Source organism: Caretta caretta, chromosome 4 (genome assembly GCF_965140235.1).
Source record: "Caretta caretta isolate rCarCar2 chromosome 4, rCarCar1.hap1, whole genome shotgun sequence".
NCBI lineage: Eukaryota > Metazoa > Chordata > Testudines > Cheloniidae > Caretta > Caretta caretta.
This window is the reverse complement of record NC_134209.1, coordinates 121226213-121244167: the sequence shown is the minus strand read 5'-3', so window position 1 is coordinate 121244167 and position 17955 is coordinate 121226213. Positions and strand designations below refer to the sequence as shown.

The window sequence follows — 17955 nt, the reverse complement described above, 5'->3', positions numbered from 1 at the left end:
ATTCCACACCTCAAGAAATGATAATTTGGTTAAAAATCTGGTAGGGTGCAAACTGGAAACTGCGAAAACTCATGGGGCTTTTAACTGACAACATTTTTTACCTATAAACTGCCCATAATACCTAATTTGTAACAATATTTTAAATTAAAACTGATTTTCTTAGGAGCAGATCCTCATCTGCTTAAAATCAGTATAGCTTCATTGACTTTGATGGAACTACACTAATTTACTCCAGATAAACTGAGAGTCTGTCCCTTAATGTTTTTTTTAATTGTATTTTCCTGTGAAACTCTAAGTCACCACTTTTTCTTAAATGTGTGGTAAGTTACATTCTGCTGGTCCATAAGACATTTAACCATAGACAAATCTGTGCTATCAAAACAGGCTTTTAAAAGTTGAACCAAATCCAAGAGAAAGAAGGCTATATCCATAATAAAAGTTGGCATCAGCTTATCTATAAATTCTTAAACATAAGAAAAACACTAAAATCGTCTTAAGAATCTGAATTTTCAGACTAGCTTGTTTAGCTCAAGGGCATTTGCAAATGTAGGCGATCTCACATCTCAAAGGATACAAAGGCATCACATTTATGCTTCATATTTATTTGTTATGACATTGCCCCTAAGAAAACTAACACTACTGTTAAAAGAGTAATATGGATGGTGCAGTGCGTGATAGGCTGATACATTGTGACAGAAGCTAGGAAGCATAGGAAAGGACTGTTGTCTCCAAATTTGGCTCCTTGAACCTTTGGAAAAAAATGCTGCAAGTTATGGCAATTTCAATTAAAACCAGAACTATTAGTGCAAGACATAGCCAAATGCCATACAGCCTTTAAACATCACTAACTATCCAGTTGCTTTCTTTATTATGTTCATAGGTGATTTAGAGCACTATGGATGTGATTCTCATTTACAGTAAGGGCACTGGCAATATAAAGAGACCTTAAAGTGGATGGAACAGTAAGTGTAATTCATGCCGACTTTAGGGCCACTTTGCACTGCCAGAGTGGTGTACAGAAACCTTCGTGTAAATGAGAATTAACCCTATAACTCTGATCCTGTAAGACATTCCACACAGGACCAAAGGTTGTGCATGCACAGAGCAGCTTGTTGGAGTGGGACCTATGTTACGTCTATGATTACAAGCAGGGCTGAACTTCAAGTGACAGTGAGTTCTTGAATTTTCTACATTAATTACTTTAAGAATTCACATTTTCATCTACAGCTGTACACAGCGTCATATATATGGATTCTTTGCTAAACATGCTGCTCCAAAACAAACATCTCCACTAAATAAACTATTAGAATCACCATGGTTAGGGTTATGTCAACACTCCTACAGTTTTTCCAGGGGCTATAGTTCAATTAGGAAAAAATTGCCACAGACTGAAGCTCAGTTCAAAGATAAATCAAAGTTCACCAAATTTGGAAAAAAACCTCTTTGACAATTTATCACCCATAGGAATGCAGAGCAAAGAAAATTAATGAGATCTCAGGAGCTGTTTTATATCCTTGTAGATAATAAAGGATTTTTTTAAAGGGAATCCTGCAGGATTTTTGACCATAATGCCTTGGCTATTTGGGTGGATAGAGGTAAATTCTGTCCACCAGTCCAGACCCTGTTGCTCCAGCAGTACAAAAAAGGGGATTATAAGGACTTCTCCTTCCTGCACAGCCCCAGGCATATTATTGTGACTATGGGTGGAAAGGGGCAGATCAGGAGAGAAGGGGATGTGCCCAGAGAACTTAATGTTCCAGGTAATTGGGCTGATTTAATTTGCTTTGAGGGCTGCATCAGCTCAGAACTAGGGAGATACAAAGAGCTGTGGCCTGCCTGAACCATGACCTTCTTGAGGTGCAGTATAGAATCTGACCCACATAGGTAAAAATAAGATGACTGAGCTATTTTTTGCGAACGGGGGGAAGCCATGCACACAAATCCTCCCTGCATTTCTGAAGGAGTACACAGCATTTTAGCTATACAATTCCCCTTGTCTTTAACGGGAGATGCAGTCTAACACTGTGTACTCTTCTGAGACTTGAGTCCTTACTCTGTTTAATGTGTGGAATTTTTGGATGGCTGGCAACAGGATTAGTAGAGGTGACCATAAGGACTCCTGCTGAGCAGTCTATTGACCTAAGAAAGATTTACACAGTGGACACAAACAGCTCCTTAACAGCTGTTCTGTTCTAGTGCATCAAAAATCCCCTTTTTAAATAGTGCCCAAATATAGTTCGCCTGTTCCATCAAAGTCATTCAGTTGGGGATATGTAAGAAGTAAATATAATGTACTAACCTGAACATTTGGTCCCTTTTTAACCCTTTCTTTATTCCTTTTTTTCTCCCATTACATCTATTGTGCTCATCTTTGCATTTCATTCCAATTTCTCTTATTTTTTCATTCTAAATATTGCTTTTATTTTTTCTTACTATTTCCTGCCTTCCATCTTCTCACCACCTTCTCTCTATCCATCTCCAGCTACCCTCATTTTTCTTCTTCCTCTATGTTGCTCCTCATCTTCTCCACACATCCTCCTCCTTCTGTTTGTTCTCTATCTGTTACCCTTTACACCAGATCTCACTCTTCTTTTTCCTTGCCTCCACTCTATTTCTGTCCCCTTCCTGAGTCTCATCAGTCCATGGGGGTCAGTTTACCTTCAGTTGATTTTTAAAAAAATGTAAGGAAATTTAGCAACAAAAGAGCATATTCAAATAGCCCTATAGGTTATAATGAAATATAATAAAATAAGCCAGGAAATTCAGTCTGACACTGTCTTTAATTCATACTGCTACACTCTATTCCTTGTTAACCATCACAGGATGAAATATGAATTTCCTGATTTTATTGGGTTTTTTTTTCTAACAAGAAAGTTTCCCCATACTTTTGTTCAATGTTCTTCTAAATTATGGATGGGTTGTCTCACTAAGATTGTCAGAATATACATATAACAGAAACAATGGTCTTTTGAAAACTCTTAAATACTGATACATTTTAGACATGTATACTAGATCTATGAAAATTCATATTTTATATTTAATTGCTATTTCTGCTCATGTTACAGAATTAAACAATATAATTCTGAACAATTATTGGAAAAGATTTTGAAAATAATAATAAAACCATCAACCAATTCCTGAAATGCTACCATAATGAAATAAGCATGATTCATAATAATCCTTCCATAAAAATTAAATATTGGTTATCCACTGCTAGTAATAATTTAGTTGAAATATCAAACCTAAATGGTAGCACTTATGAAAAGTTAACTTCTAACTAGCATATTTCAAAGAGGACTAAAAATCTCTATGGCAGAGATAGTGAACATTTTTGGTACTGCATGCCAAGAAATTACAGAAGACTGACTCATCATCATTTGGCCAGTTGGCAATACAGAGGCATTTGTCCAGCAATCAGCAGGACTTCTGCTGTTACATTTTGAAAGACATAATTTTAATTCTAGTCTGATACTTTGTGGTTTTCAATGCAACATATGCCACACTTATCTCACTCACTGCTGATTCATATTGTTATATTGGATGAAGCTGTTCAAACAAGTACATTATATTGAAGGTTGTCAACAATGCTACCATGAATTCTCTCTCTCTCTCTCTCTTTTCCCCCTGTAGAAACAAAAGAATCAGGCAATGTATTTCAAATTTGCAAAATTGCATATTTGGGATTGATTATTTTCCTCAATGCTGCCATGCTCAATATTTTATATGGAGGAACTGAGATTAAATATTAACCATTTATTTTCCATACAGTGCTCTTTTGAAACTCAACCATTTCCATCACAAGTCTATTGATTTCTAACCACTGGAGATCTGCGATGCAGAGATCTTCAGACTTGATTGTGTGTGGCTGCCTGCTGTGTGGTGACATATTTCCAAGCAGTTGGACCTTTAGAAGCCCTTATGGAAAGATGCTCTTTCCATATGATTGGTGCACTTTTTTGATGTTGCCAGCATTGTATTTGAAAGGATCTGAATTTTTTAGATGTTTCCTCAATAAAGTAAGTAAAGCATTTCATCTTCCAGTGTCCCAATATTTCTTGAGTATTCTGCACTTCTTTTCAAATATAGAATAAGATCTTGGCCTAATTGAATCAGTGGGAAAATTCAGTGTCTACCATGATGCCTTAATCTTGAAGTTTTATATTTAGTTCACTGAAGTGTTGAATGGAGTCAGGAAAAATCAGAGCATTCATCCATACGAAGCTTGTTAGTTCTGGGTAATCTTGTCCTTTATGAACTAAGAACATCCTGATTTCTTCCAAACATTCCAAAAATCAACCAAGAAAATAGCTTCAGCCTAGTCCTCTGGCACTATTGTACATCAGGAATTCCAAATATTGAGAGCTTACTTCTAAAAGTGTTTTAAACTCTCAGTTATTAAAGCTCTTGCAGCAATGAAATTCATAGCTTTATCACCACCTTTATATGCCTTCAAACACAGCTAGACTTTCTTTAGCACAGGGCACCTTTTGATGCTTGATATAATTAAATTCTACCACCCAGTGACTGACTTCCTGAACAAGATATTGACTGAAATCTGCATTACAGCCAACCACAGAGGGAACTTCAACTGTTGTTACTCATGCAATGTTGGAGATGCCTCAGCCACTGCACTGAAAATATTTACGCAGTTCTTTTTGTATTTGGTATTTTGCTATGTGTTTCATGATAAGCACAAGTCCAAGAATTTACATCTGTATAGTCATCCAAATGACTCAAGAGTGTACCAACAGTTTTCAAGTCCATTCTAAGCTGCTCGTGCATGTCTTCATTCATAGGTTGAATCAGTCTTTAGTCAAATTTCTGCTTCACAGCAGCTCTTTAAAGCATTCTCTGATTTTCTGTTTGTACAGAAAATCTTTGAATAAAATAGTAACATGAAAGAGTATTTATTACCTCACTAATATATTCCCCATCAGGAAATGGTTTCCCTGGCTGTGTGATACATGATACTTAAACTGCAGCAGCAACAAAATCATTTGAACTATGAACTGTGTAAATATTTGAAGTGAAATTCGGGCCCCAGTGAAGCCAATGGTAAACCTCCCAATGAGTTCAATGGGGTCAGGATTTCACCCTTGATCTTCAGCATCCTTACCCCTCATCCAACCTTGTGGATGCTCAAATAGCCTATTAGTGCACTCCCTACAGTGACATTTTGTTATATTTAGAGACATAACTACCCCTTTAGAAGTGGAAATGTCAGATTCATATTTGTGTGCAGAGTTGCAGTAATTGTATCCACAAATGCAGTTGTGCAATTGCAATTAATTTTTGCCTGCAAACTTCAACCTTATTTAAAAATAGAAAAGTTAGCTTAAAGGATTATTCATTATGTCATTTGATAGTTTGTCTTGATAAGAGTCATGGCATCAGGTGGAGTCAAGATATTATAGGGGTCAGCTTTCAATAAGATACGATTACAAACACCATTAAATCATATAGGGTGCTTTAGATTTATACACTATTCATAAACATTTGAGGGATCAGAAATTTATATTTGTATTGCCTGTTTTTATTTAAAGTCAATTCTAGGTTCCAATGTGATTTGTTGGTTCTAATATTGATTTAATCTAAAATGTTCAGACGTGTCCACCAACTTGGGGTGCCTACTCGGGGACAACTTGGTGGATCAAACTGAGCAACTAAAACATAAGCACCCAAAATTACTCAACACTTCTGAAAAGAGTTGTCCTCAGCCAATAGCAGTCACCTTTGTGTGTGGCATACAGTGTGTCTGGGTTTTTTTCTCCCCCTCACCCTTAACAGTGCATGTTGGAATTTGCAGTAGCTTAAGTAGGGAAAAGATATCTCTCATTATTTCTACAATTCCTCAAAAAGGAGGTGTCCATTTTAAGCAAACTGATGGGAACTTCAAGAAGCACTGGAAACGTATTACTTTTAAATCAAAATATAACACTAGGTCCAAAACTACCAACCAAATCAAACATTAGGGAAGGACAAATCTTGATCTGAACTTAATGGCTTTGGTATTCTCCTATAATACAAAACACCAAATCCAAACATGCAGACCTTTTGGAAAGCTAGGATTTCTAGCTGGATCCGAATTCCATGTCTCAGTCCTCGTTTTAATCAATATAGCATTCACTAGAGAAAGTGGCTGATATTTTAGTTTTCAAATATCTGATGCTTTAGTTTATTTTTCTAATAACCATTTTATACACAAAACTATGTACTGATTAGCACTGAACCTCCCCTAACTCACAACAGTGTGAATCAGGAATAACTTCACTGAAGTTAATGGAGTTGTATCATCATAAAGCAGGTACAAGATGAGAATCAGGCCTGTAACTTTCAAAAAAATCACTCATTTTATTATTTGATGTTCTGCTAAAAAACAAGCAATTTTTCATCCCCTCAAGAAGTTTTTCTTTTAGAAAACATTTTCTCCTCTTTGCACTCTGTTCCCATTCCTGCTGTTGAGAACTGGAAATGCAAGAAATGTCTTTTCATGGCTATTATACATATCTCTACTGTCTAATTGGGTGCAGGGGGTTCTAAAGCACATTCAGTTCATACCTTCTTCTCCCTAGGCTCAAAACTATGACTGTTCCTCTGGGATTTCTTTTTCTTTTTCTCCTTTAAAAGAAAAGCAGGGTCTTTTCACTCATGTAACCAAGATTTGGAAGTCTGCCAGCAGCTGTCTGACTCATCATTTTCCAAAGATACTGCGAATGCTGGGAATCAAATTCTAGCTGTGAGACCGAAGGTAGACACTTAGAGTGCCAAGTTCCATTGCATTTCACTATTTGAATCCACCGTAATGAAAGAGTGCAAAGCAGAAAGCAAAACAGCTCTTTCTGTTGCTATCCTGCTACCAATCGTATAAGAGCCAACATCACTCTTTTTGCTAAGAATATGAATAATGTACAAAAGAATTTTTGAAAAATATCTTTGGGCTAGAAAACTGAGACTAATCATAGTATTGTTTTTCATGAAAATAAGTCTTGCTTTGAAGTATTTATTCTCCTTCCTTACTATTCCCTTGGCTATATTTTGTTTTCATAATGTTTATTCAGTTAACTTAGTTATTTTTGTACTTATCTGGTCTTACTGCTTTCTCTCTTTCCCCCGCCTCTCTTTTGATGCATGCGGTTTTGGTTTTCTCAAGCTGATTTATCTCTGTCAAAAATTGCTTCATTGCATAATGCACTGGACATAAATCCATTACTTATGGTATGTCTATTGCTGCTGGAAAATGTGTTTCATGTGGAGATGGATTTTTTTTCCAGTTTTTGAACGCTATTTTCCATTCATGCAACATCAAGATTGATCTTTAAACCCACACACCAAAGCCTGACTGGGGTGCTGAATACTTCAGCTAAATATTTATAGGTATTGGTATAAGAAAATGTAGGGGTGGGGAACCAAATAACTTTAGCACTACTTCAGACCTTCACCACCAATTTGAAATAAATCCATACCTTTTCAGAGGTTCAAAATAGTTTGGATTTTGAGTTTGCCTATTCTCACAGTTTGCAGCCCAAATAGGTTCAGATCATGTTCAGAAAAGCATTCAAACTTTTGATTTCTTATCCAAATATATATTTTTGGACTTTTCTTTATTCCCACTTAATTTCAGTACATTTTGAATGCTGGGGATAAAATACTAGCTGTAAGACAGAAGGTAACATAAGAACGGCCATACTGGGTCAGACCAAAGGTCCATCAAGCCCAGTATTCTGTCCTCTGACATTGGCCAATGGCAGGTGCCCCAAAGGGAATGAACAGACAGGTAATCATCAAGGGATCCATGCCCTGTCACCCAATCCCAGCTTCTGGCAAACAGAGGCTAGGGACACCATTCCTGCCTATCTTCCATGAATCTATCTAGCTCCCTTTTTAACCCTGTTATAGTATTGGCCTTCACAGCATCCTCTGGCAAGGAGTTCCAGAGGTTGACAGTGCAGTGTGTGGAAAAAATAGATAGACAATCACTGTCTTCTTATTAGCATATGCATCACGTGGCACATAAACAGGATTCATCACTGAATTTGGTCCCGTGGTTGGATCATTAGTTTCCCTGGCTCATGCCAGGTACTGAAGGGAAGTGCAACGTGAACGCCGATCCATGCCCCTCACAATCACTGTGAACTGGGATGATGCTCAGAAGAGGCTAATATTCATGCACAATGTGTTTAGACACGCCTAGTTTGAATTTATGTTGCTTGAAGACTACCCAAAGCTTCTCCTTGGCTGGCAAAAATCTAATCAAGGATCATTGGGATTTAGTTTGCAAGGTCTTACAGCTTGCCTATCCTGTGGTTTAAGTTTTTTGTGTTAAGATAAGTTTTAGGTTTACAGTAAATTACATTTCAGTACATTTTTGGCTAACAAATGAGATTGAAGTCAGGGGTTTTCCATCACTTTTCTGTAATATAAATATACAGTACAGGGTTAAATTCTTAGCCTCATTGAAGTAACTGGGAGTTTTGCCACTGCTTCTGTGGGGTCAGGATTTCACAAAGGCCTTTCCAGGCAGGGCTGTGCTTCACTTTTATTGAGTCATGATGGTTCTTGTGACTCTAAGTAAAGCAATATTTAATATTTTAAAACCTTCTTATGTTTACCAATTTATTGTTATGATCCACATTGCTGATACTAATGTGACAATTGTGTTTTATACAGTTTTGTGAAGTTTCCTTTTTGGAATAAGATTTTAGTTACAGTGTTGTATATATATGATGTAACATTCTCATTTATTTTGTACTTCATACTACTTGATATGATTCTTACTTGAGGAAACAAGTCAATTTTGTTCTTTTAGTTTGTCAACCTGGCCCTAATTTGGTAACTAGAAATTTCATGCTTATCCAAACTGACATGGAACTCTCCCAGCCTTTTTCAAATTCATCAACAACTAGCAAAACCTTACTTCTCCACTCCTTGTTCATTTTTTTATTAGGATTTGATTCATTTTCTGGTCCAATTACAAATCCAGATTTGCATTCAATGTTTTGTATGATCCTGAAGTCTAACTACTGACTGAAAAGAGTATAACTAACAGCAAATACTACCTTCAGATTTAAACTATGTACCTTTATTTTAAATTACTCAAATGAGAAGCTGGAATTAGCTTCCATGTTTAAATCTTATCTTCCTAAATTCTCCAATCTTTCAAAACTAAGGAAGATTTTTTTTCAAAAATTTTATTGTCCAGTTATGTTCCTGTCCTTAATCTATACACACATCGCCTATTGTATAGAGGATAGCTACTCAGGCAGCTAAAAAATAACTACGCTGTCAAAATGAAAGGTCAAGACAGCACTCTGCATTGATCAGTGGGTCAAATTCCTTTTGCAAGTAGGCAAATCTGAAAAGAAACAAAACGAGAAACACCTTTGCAAGATTTAGAACACAGATCTTAGATGAAAAATACAACTACAGCTCCACACACTTTAAACAATCAAATAATTTACATTTAATATTGGAAATACCAACTATTCTTCAGCTAACAATTGTTGAAATATTGTCAGCTTGGATGTGAATGAGTTGAACACAACTGAGCCTAAAAAGCTTTTTCAAGTATTATTTTTGTGATACTGCCGGGCCAGATGCTAGCTCTCGCCCAGGCTGCTGGCATTAGCTAAGACGTGACGGCCTCATGGATGAAGACTAGACCAGGTCACCTTTATGTTAGTATTGCTCAAAATAGGTATTAGTCTTATAAGAATGTATTTAGTGTTTGTTGTGAAATGCTTGTAAATTGCTGCATGCATTAATCTCACTTGTAAAGTCGGTATTCCATGCTATAAGAAAATATGTAAGTTTTGCTTTATAACTTTGAAAATATTTGCACTGATTTTGTGAACTTGGGCACAGGAATCAATCACTTCACTACCACCACCCACACCATCCAAAGGGACTATCAAAATCAGATTGGCCATCAAGAATCATTGCAATACAGAGGACTGGTTAATAGCGCTATCGCAGCTGGGAAATGTGACGTGCAAGGAAGCTTGTTCTGTGGGCATGGAAGCTGAATGAAGGAAATAAAACAAAGCCACAGGAAAATTTTCCATCTTTTTGGCTATCTGAACTCTGACGGGCCAGAGACTCTAAACTGAAGCCTGAGATCCCTAGGGGCTTCCCTGCCTCCGGCTCTGCCCTGAAAGACACTTTGAATAGACAGATCACTACAACTCTGTCATTCTTAGGATTTTTATGATAATGCATTTGTGTGTTTATGCTTGCTTGTTTTAACCTGTAAATAACTCTTATTCTTTTTTTCTTAGTTAATAAACCTTTAGCTAGTTTATTATGGGATTGATTACAGGCATTGTCTTTGGTGTAGGATCTAGAGTACCAGTTCATCGGGGTAAAGTGACTGGTCTCTTGAGACTGGAAGTAACCTAAATGTAGTGTGATTTTTGGTGTAAGTGACCATTATCACTAAGTCCAGTTTGTCTAGGTGGCAAGATAAATTGGAGAGTCTAGGGGACTGTATGTGATTCCATGGTAAGACTGTTATAGTGATCTAGTTCACATTTGTTGCTGGCGTGGCGAAATCTAATTATAGAACACACCACCAGTTTTGGGTGGCTGGCCTGTTTTTGACACTCTAAGGTAGGCACTTATGGTCGTGAGCCACTCCAGACAGCGTGTCAACTTCCTCCTTATTTCTTCTTGTTATTTGTTTTTTATGGCTTGATTCACCACTGTGTTACACCAACTTTTATATTGGCAAGTCATGCTGATCAGGCTGGATGACGTGTAAAGCTGGAGTGAGAGTGGTAATTGAGACTGGTTTTTTTCTTTTAATTTCAATGGTAGTGTCTTTCAAGTATATACTATTTACTTATCAAAGAGATGTTCTAATGCTGTGTAGCATAGACAGGGTAACATACTTAATCACACATTTATGGGAAATGAATTTCTGAACCATTTACAAATTTATTTTTACACCTTTGCATTAAAAACAAACAAACCAAAACTGGATTATATTTTTCGCTGTTTTATTGTGGTTTGCCACATGGAAAGTTTCTTCCTTTTATAACATTGAAATGTTACCCCTTGAATGCTATCTGACTGGACAAATATTTATCTGCAATAGCACTGACCATCTTATTAACTGAGTGTAGCATTAGCCATCTTACTAACTCTGAAGAACATTATGCAAGGAATAATCAATGTTTGGATGGAACTCCAAGGTCACAACAGTTCAGTCTAGGCAACATTACCTGTCAGAGAATTCTGGACAAGATTTACAATATATCTTCCCCCTTTCCAAATGTGGTATTTATTCTATAGTCCTGGATTCCTGTTGAATAATGCTCCTTCAGATTAGCTGTTGGGACTCTGGAGCTTCAGCTGAACATTGATTTTCTGTAGATAATGCTATTCCTAGTGAGTAACATCGCCAATGGCATTTTGGAGAAGGTGGTGGGGGAGGAAGAATGTTCAGTATTTGGAAGTCAGCTAATTTATACCAGCTGAGGATGTTGCCTTAATATTTCTAAAGAACTTTCCTTTACATCCCTACTGTCATGGCAATTTATTAATGTAATATTTTTGTTTCCTAATGATGTGATGCTAATTGTTAAATTCTATTTGTAATATGTTAGATACTCAGACATAATTGTTACTAGATAAGATGTGATCAAACAGAAAAACATTTTGTTGTAGGCTGACTACCATTATCAATCCCTTAAAGCCAAATCTGCCCTCTAGTGTCACATCTGCATTCAACAAAATGGCATCTGACCACACCCAGCCAAGTACAAACAGCTGTACTTTCATGATATTAAAAAGCAAATATCTACAGGCAGCGTTCATTTTCTGAGATGTTGTTCCCTATGTACACATTTATACTCTATTGGATTTGCCATTGTTCTGCCAAGTAAATTCTGTTGATTTGAAATCCTTTTGAATTATAGCTATGTTCATGCTGTTATAATCCTCCGCGTGATTTCCTGATCATTGCTGATAATCCCTGCTACTTGTTGCAGAATTTAGTTAGCAGTGTGTTATGATATCAAAAGTATCCATGAATTATTAGTTTATTGTGCACCAACAGCGTGCTCCATGCTGTGCAGAGCTGGGAGAAGACGTGGTCCTCACTGAACAAATTTACAATCTAGAAGTCAAAAATCAGAAGAAAATGGATTTATCACACAATGAACAGTTTTCTTTTTATTTCTTTTCTTTTCTTCTGGTTACAAACTAATAATACAACTGGGAAAATAGGAAGGCAATTTAAAAAATGGACACACATAGAGGTAAGCAACATTTCTTGTAGAAAAACAAATGATGTGGGTCACAGCCAGAGAAAGGGCCAGTTCTTCCTCTGGTGTAAATTGACTTCTTGCCACTGAGGTCAGTGGAGCAACACTAATTCGCATCAGCTGAGGGTCTGTCCTGGAGACTACAGTGTAAATGACATAAGAAACAAGTAGGGAGAAAAGCTGTTTTTTGAATAAAAGTTGTTGTTTTTTTAATCCAGCAAATAATGTCAACATTAGCAATGAAAAGTAGCTCTTCATTCAAATACATTTTGGATAAATCTTAAATCTAGTTATTTCTTTCCACGGCTAAGACTTAACAGATTTTCATTATGCTCCTTTGGTTAGTGGATTGACACCAATAGGACTCAATGCAAACACACAGACAAAATGTATTTCATGGCGGGATTTGAATAGACACATATTTCTAAATGTTGTATCCACAGCTCTCTGTACACATTAGACTCTTAAACCCCTGTCTGTCACTTCCTGGTGGATTTTACTCTCATGGTGTGCATAAGTAACAATATAGAAGGAAGGGAGGCCATCTTCTGGGCAAGTCAAAGGAGGCTTAGGATAGGAAGTAGATTGATGGTAAGCTTCAATATTCTGATTCCAAATGGCATATTTGAGCCATTCATATTTATGAACACCCAGCTACCTTGTACTGTCCCCTCACCTTTGGATTGATTGCAGAGCTGATTTTGAAGACAGTTCATATTTTTTAAAATTTCCAAATAAAAACTGTCTTCCGCAGCCAAGACAACAGTAACATCCTGAAATCAGAGCAGTCAGTGCAAAAATGCTTCAGGACGATGGGGCAAATAGGACTTGAAGATTTCAGTGGGAGTGAGTTTGTCAATTAATACAAATGTTTTGGATATCAGTAAGATCAGGGAATGTCACTGTCAGTTCTCTAGACCAAGAATTATTATAAAAATAACCTATGCCTCCATTTTCACTACCCTTGGTAACACACTTAACAAAGGCAAAAGAATGAGTCAGCTGGAGAAATCATTCCACTGGGAGAGCAATGAGTTGTTTTTGAAAGCTATACCACTGGATCTTATTGCTGTACCAAGAACATTAAATATAAGAAGTATGCCTGTGAGATGAAAAATATTTTGTTGAGCATGAAATGGTTTCAAGAGGGACCATTTGTTTATAGGCCGAAGAAATATATAGTAGGATTCAGGGACTTATTTTACAGCCACTTTCCTAAAAGTGTTCAAGCTTGTGTCTGATACAATGGTAAGTGTTTTTTTCATATTTCAATTCTAATCAGGTTTCTAGCACATTTTCCATTAAGCCTTTCCCATTCACTTATGAACAGGATTTTCAGAGCTAGGGAATTCAAACAGGAAATATTAACATGCATGTACTGAGTTTGCAGACAATTAGATTATCCTCATATCACCAGAGGAAACCCTACCATACATTGTTGGGTAATTCAGTGCCAAGTTTAGTGCAGCTTAGATGACAATAAACACATTAAAGAATGAGACTCTAGTTATCTCAAACTCTTACCCTATCTGCTATTCAAGTAAACAGGGAGAAGTTAGAACGGGTTAAAGAATGGGCTGTCTTGAAATTGGTCTTCTGCAGATAAAACACAATCCAAAAGAGTACCTGTATTCTGTGCAGCTAAAGCACTAAGAATTGGATTTTGAAACTGACTGTGAGTTAGGTCCTCAGGCGATGTCTACACTGCAATGTAAGCCTAGAGTTTAGAAGAACTCACGTTAACAGGTCCTGGCTTTGTTAACCTAGGACTTGAGTATCTACACTCATGTGTAAACCCAGGTGGGGAATTGTTGAACTCTGGGTCCCAACGTGGGGGTCCTGTGTATATACAGCATTATGCGAGCCTGGGTCCAACAACTCATATCCCAAACTTCCTACTGCCTTCCCAAACTGTGGCCGCTCTAGCACTTTGTTGATGGTGCAGTATGGGAAAACTTGACTGTCCACCAACATCTATGTACAAAGGACAAAAAATACTTTTGGTGGACTTCTAGAACATGGCTCCAGTGCGGCTATGTCTATACTGCAAAGCAATAAGGGTTGAACCCTGGTCCCATTTTGACTCAGGCTCAGACTATCCTCCCTGTAGGATCCTGGGACCCTGGTTCTGAGCCCCGGGTTAGCATGATTTATGTTTAGATAGAAGGGGGGGGGTAGGCTTGAGCCTGAGTTTGACTCTGGTTGACATTGCAGTGTAGACATACCATTAAGCTCCTTTGAAGATTCCAGCTTAACTGTGCTAAGGGAGATACACAAAAGTATCTAAAGCAGAAGTTTCATATAAACTGCAGGCCTTCCTGACAGGCAATGGTATTGTTGAACTCTATGTGTGAAGTATATATGATGATCAGAGACAAGAAATTCAGGGTAGAGCTGGAAAAATACATTGTATAGTGAAGTGCTGTTGGTACGACAAGGAGGAATTTTAGCATTGATTCTTCATAGTATAATATTACTGAAAAAGATTTTGGACAGTATATGACATATATTGGGGCAGGAGGCACAAAGGGAAGAGACTGGCTAGATCATCCAATCTGGGGATTCCTCTGATGTGAGATTCTCAGCAGGGGTAGTGGCAGTTCAAATGGCGCCTGTGCCACCATTCTTGCAGCCCTGGGGCATATGAGATGGGGAAGTGCAGGAAGGAGGCATGGCCAGAACATGCTGAGATCTGACTAAGCTCAGCTGGTGTACAGTCCCTTGGGTTAGCGCATCCCCTGGCTGTTGTTAGCTGTGTTGAAGTTGGACAGTGAATCAGTGAACAGCCACCCCTATCCTGCCTCTGCTTTGCCCAGCATAATGTAGGGAAAGCAGAGAATCTCCCACACAAACTCTAGGGAAGCTGTAAAAGAACTTGTAAAATTAATATACTGGGCCTGTTGCACATAACTGACTGTTAAAGGCATTGGTTTGCCAAAATCTTCAGTACTTTTAAGGACATTCCCTACAAAAATAAAAATAGCTACAATTAAATTGCCATCAGCAACATCAGTATGAGAATAATCAATAGATTAAACACTGCTGTCTTGGAGCTTCAGTCTTAGCTTCATGGAAAATGACTGGTTGAAGCTGAGATTCATTAACAGAATAATAAGAGATACTGGGGCAGGTTCTTGCTAATTGCCAAGTTGCACATTGTATAAATTGGGGTTGCCATAGAGAGCTGGTTTAAAACTCACCTTTGCACTACCCTGATGGGTTCTACTCATTGCAAACTGTTCCCTGTGCACTCTTGGAGAAGCATGAGGGCTGCTCTAATTTATGTCATTCTCCAATGGCTGCAGAGGTGTTTAAAAGGCCAGACAAGGATTACAGTAATGCAGCAGTACTTTAGCTAAATACCCGTTTCTTTGTCCTCACTCCCTTTTCCGAGTCAGCAGCAGAGGTGGTGAATATATTAAGTCCCTCTATACCATCAGAAATTCTGTCTGTTATATTTGAATGATCTTCCCTGGTCTGAATTAGCTGTTTTCAAGGTCAGATTACAAGGATGGTCCAGCACAAAATTGGTGTATTGTGGGATCTGGCCTTCTACATCTTCATTCTCACAATTCAGCATATCCACTACCCTTCATTTTTATTTATCTTAGTTTTAGAAGGAATATATTATAATGTTGCAACTCTTGTGACTAATACTGTACAAAGACTCTGAACTGTTTGTTATAAATGATAGTGACTTAGACTGTGATTGCTGCAGTATAAATTCTTACTTGTTCCTGTTTTTACACTGTGGAAATATTCATAAACACACATGATTCAGCTCTTAAAACTGAAATACATCTCATGTCAGTGTTCAGCCCACTTGTACCCTTCGAAAGAGTAAACCTTGGTTCTGATTCTCTTCTCATTCTAGTTTTAAGATCATCTTAATTTCACTGAGTTTACTGGAGTTTGTTTTGATTTACCTTGGTACAACTGAGAGGAGAATCTGGTTCATCAATATTTTGCATGGACAGCACTGCATCATAAGGTTGTATGAGGCAGTAGACTCTGCCATTACTGTTGAACACAACTGGTCAGGTAGATGATGAGTGAGCAATACTGGGGTCACAAAGAATTCAATGCTCAATAAGGGCTGGATCCAAAATTCATTGAAATCAGTCAAAGTTTTTCCATTTATTCACTAGGCTGTGGATCAGCCACTATAGCTTTAGTCTGGAATATTCAAAGAAGCCTAAGAGAGTAAGAACTTGAACCTGCAAGAGGCTGCTCAGCATTCTGACCCTGATCTAGCAAAACACTCCATCTGTGATTATAAGTGGTCTTAGTGAAGTCAATAGACTACTCGTGCACTTAAGATTAAGCATGTGTGTAAGTGTTCTGCTGGTTCAGGACCCAGAGTGCTCAGCACCTTGCAGGACTGAGCCCGTAGGATGGTGGAAACTGTAGCCTTGTTTTGACAAATATAAAGATAAGATCCTGACATTTTCTAAGACTTTTTTCCTCTTCCTCTTGCTAATGCTGTCAGTATTTTGGGATTCAGATTCTACCTTGTTGTGGATCCTGGGTCTCCTCAATACTGGGTCATAATTAGATATAATACTGGGATTCAGATTCTACCTTGTTGTGGATCCTGGGTCTCCTCAATACTGGGTCATAATTAGATATAATATTCTCCTGGTATTTCACTACTCAACATGTAAAACTCGTATTCAACTCAAAATGTTCATCCTTAATCAAGGGTTTAGAATAAATCAGATCTGATTTATCGAGTATTACTCATTGTTTGACACCTTTCAATTGCTTGAATACAAAAAAAAACAAAACAAAAATCAGCAACTTGTGAATTGTTAGTGATCCAACACTCTTTAAAGGTCCTCTCGCTATGATCCAGTGTAGTAAAAGCAACATAATCACTATAGTACAAAGAAAAGGAGTACTTGTGGCACCTTAGAGACTAACCAATTTATTTGAGCATGAGCTTTCGTGAGCTACAGCTCACTTCATCAGATGCATACCGTGGAAACTGCAGCAGACTTTATATACACACAGAGAATATGAAACAATACCTCCTCCCACCCCACTGTCCTGCTGGTAATAGCTTATCTGTCACTATAGTACAGTAAATGCAACACAATTCATCATGGTCAACATTCTATATCAGGCAAGAGGGGAGCCAGTTGACCATGCCCACCAACACTACTGTCTTTGACCTGAATCTGTGTGATGAATGAGAAGATGCCAGTTGGTGAAAGACAGAGAATTTTGTCTAACGGGGGTGGATCTGCAGTTTGAGGATAGGTGTATTTGACAGGCAAGAAGATTGTTTTACTGGATACGGGCAGAATTACAAATGGGAAAGTGATATATTAACTATATTCTGTTAAAGTGTAATGACTGATTTATGTTTAGAAGTCAGATACATCACAGAAGTAAAGCATGGACTATTTTTCCACATGCTGCCACTGCTGTTTCTCTGAGAGTCCTATATTTCTTCCCAGAAACTCAATTTTAATTTTACATCTTAGATAAAGGCTGGGGAGATACCACACACAGCTGAAATTCTATTCCAGAGCTCAACCTCCTCTGTGTGCCTACGTTTTTACAATACTCCTTATTCTTTCTGGTCTGCAGTACTGTACAAATGCTGCTCAAATTGTGGTGCTGTCATTTCATAATAGCATTAACAATTTTTAGTGTCCTTCATGTTTAAGAGGAAGATATGCACTGC

The 17955-nt window shown here is 37.6% G+C and overlaps 1 long non-coding RNA gene across 1 annotated transcript in view; it reads left to right on the top strand.

Moving 5' to 3' along the window:
• LOC125636124 (uncharacterized) overlaps positions 1 to 4182 on the top strand; it is a 117652-nt gene extending 113470 nt beyond the window's left edge. Inside the window, exon 3 of the long non-coding RNA XR_007356474.2 lies at positions 3769 to 4182. This is a non-coding gene — a long non-coding RNA (uncharacterized LOC125636124). The remainder of the gene's footprint in view (positions 1 to 3768) is intronic.
• The last annotated feature ends 13773 nt before the right edge of the window (positions 4183 to 17955 follow it).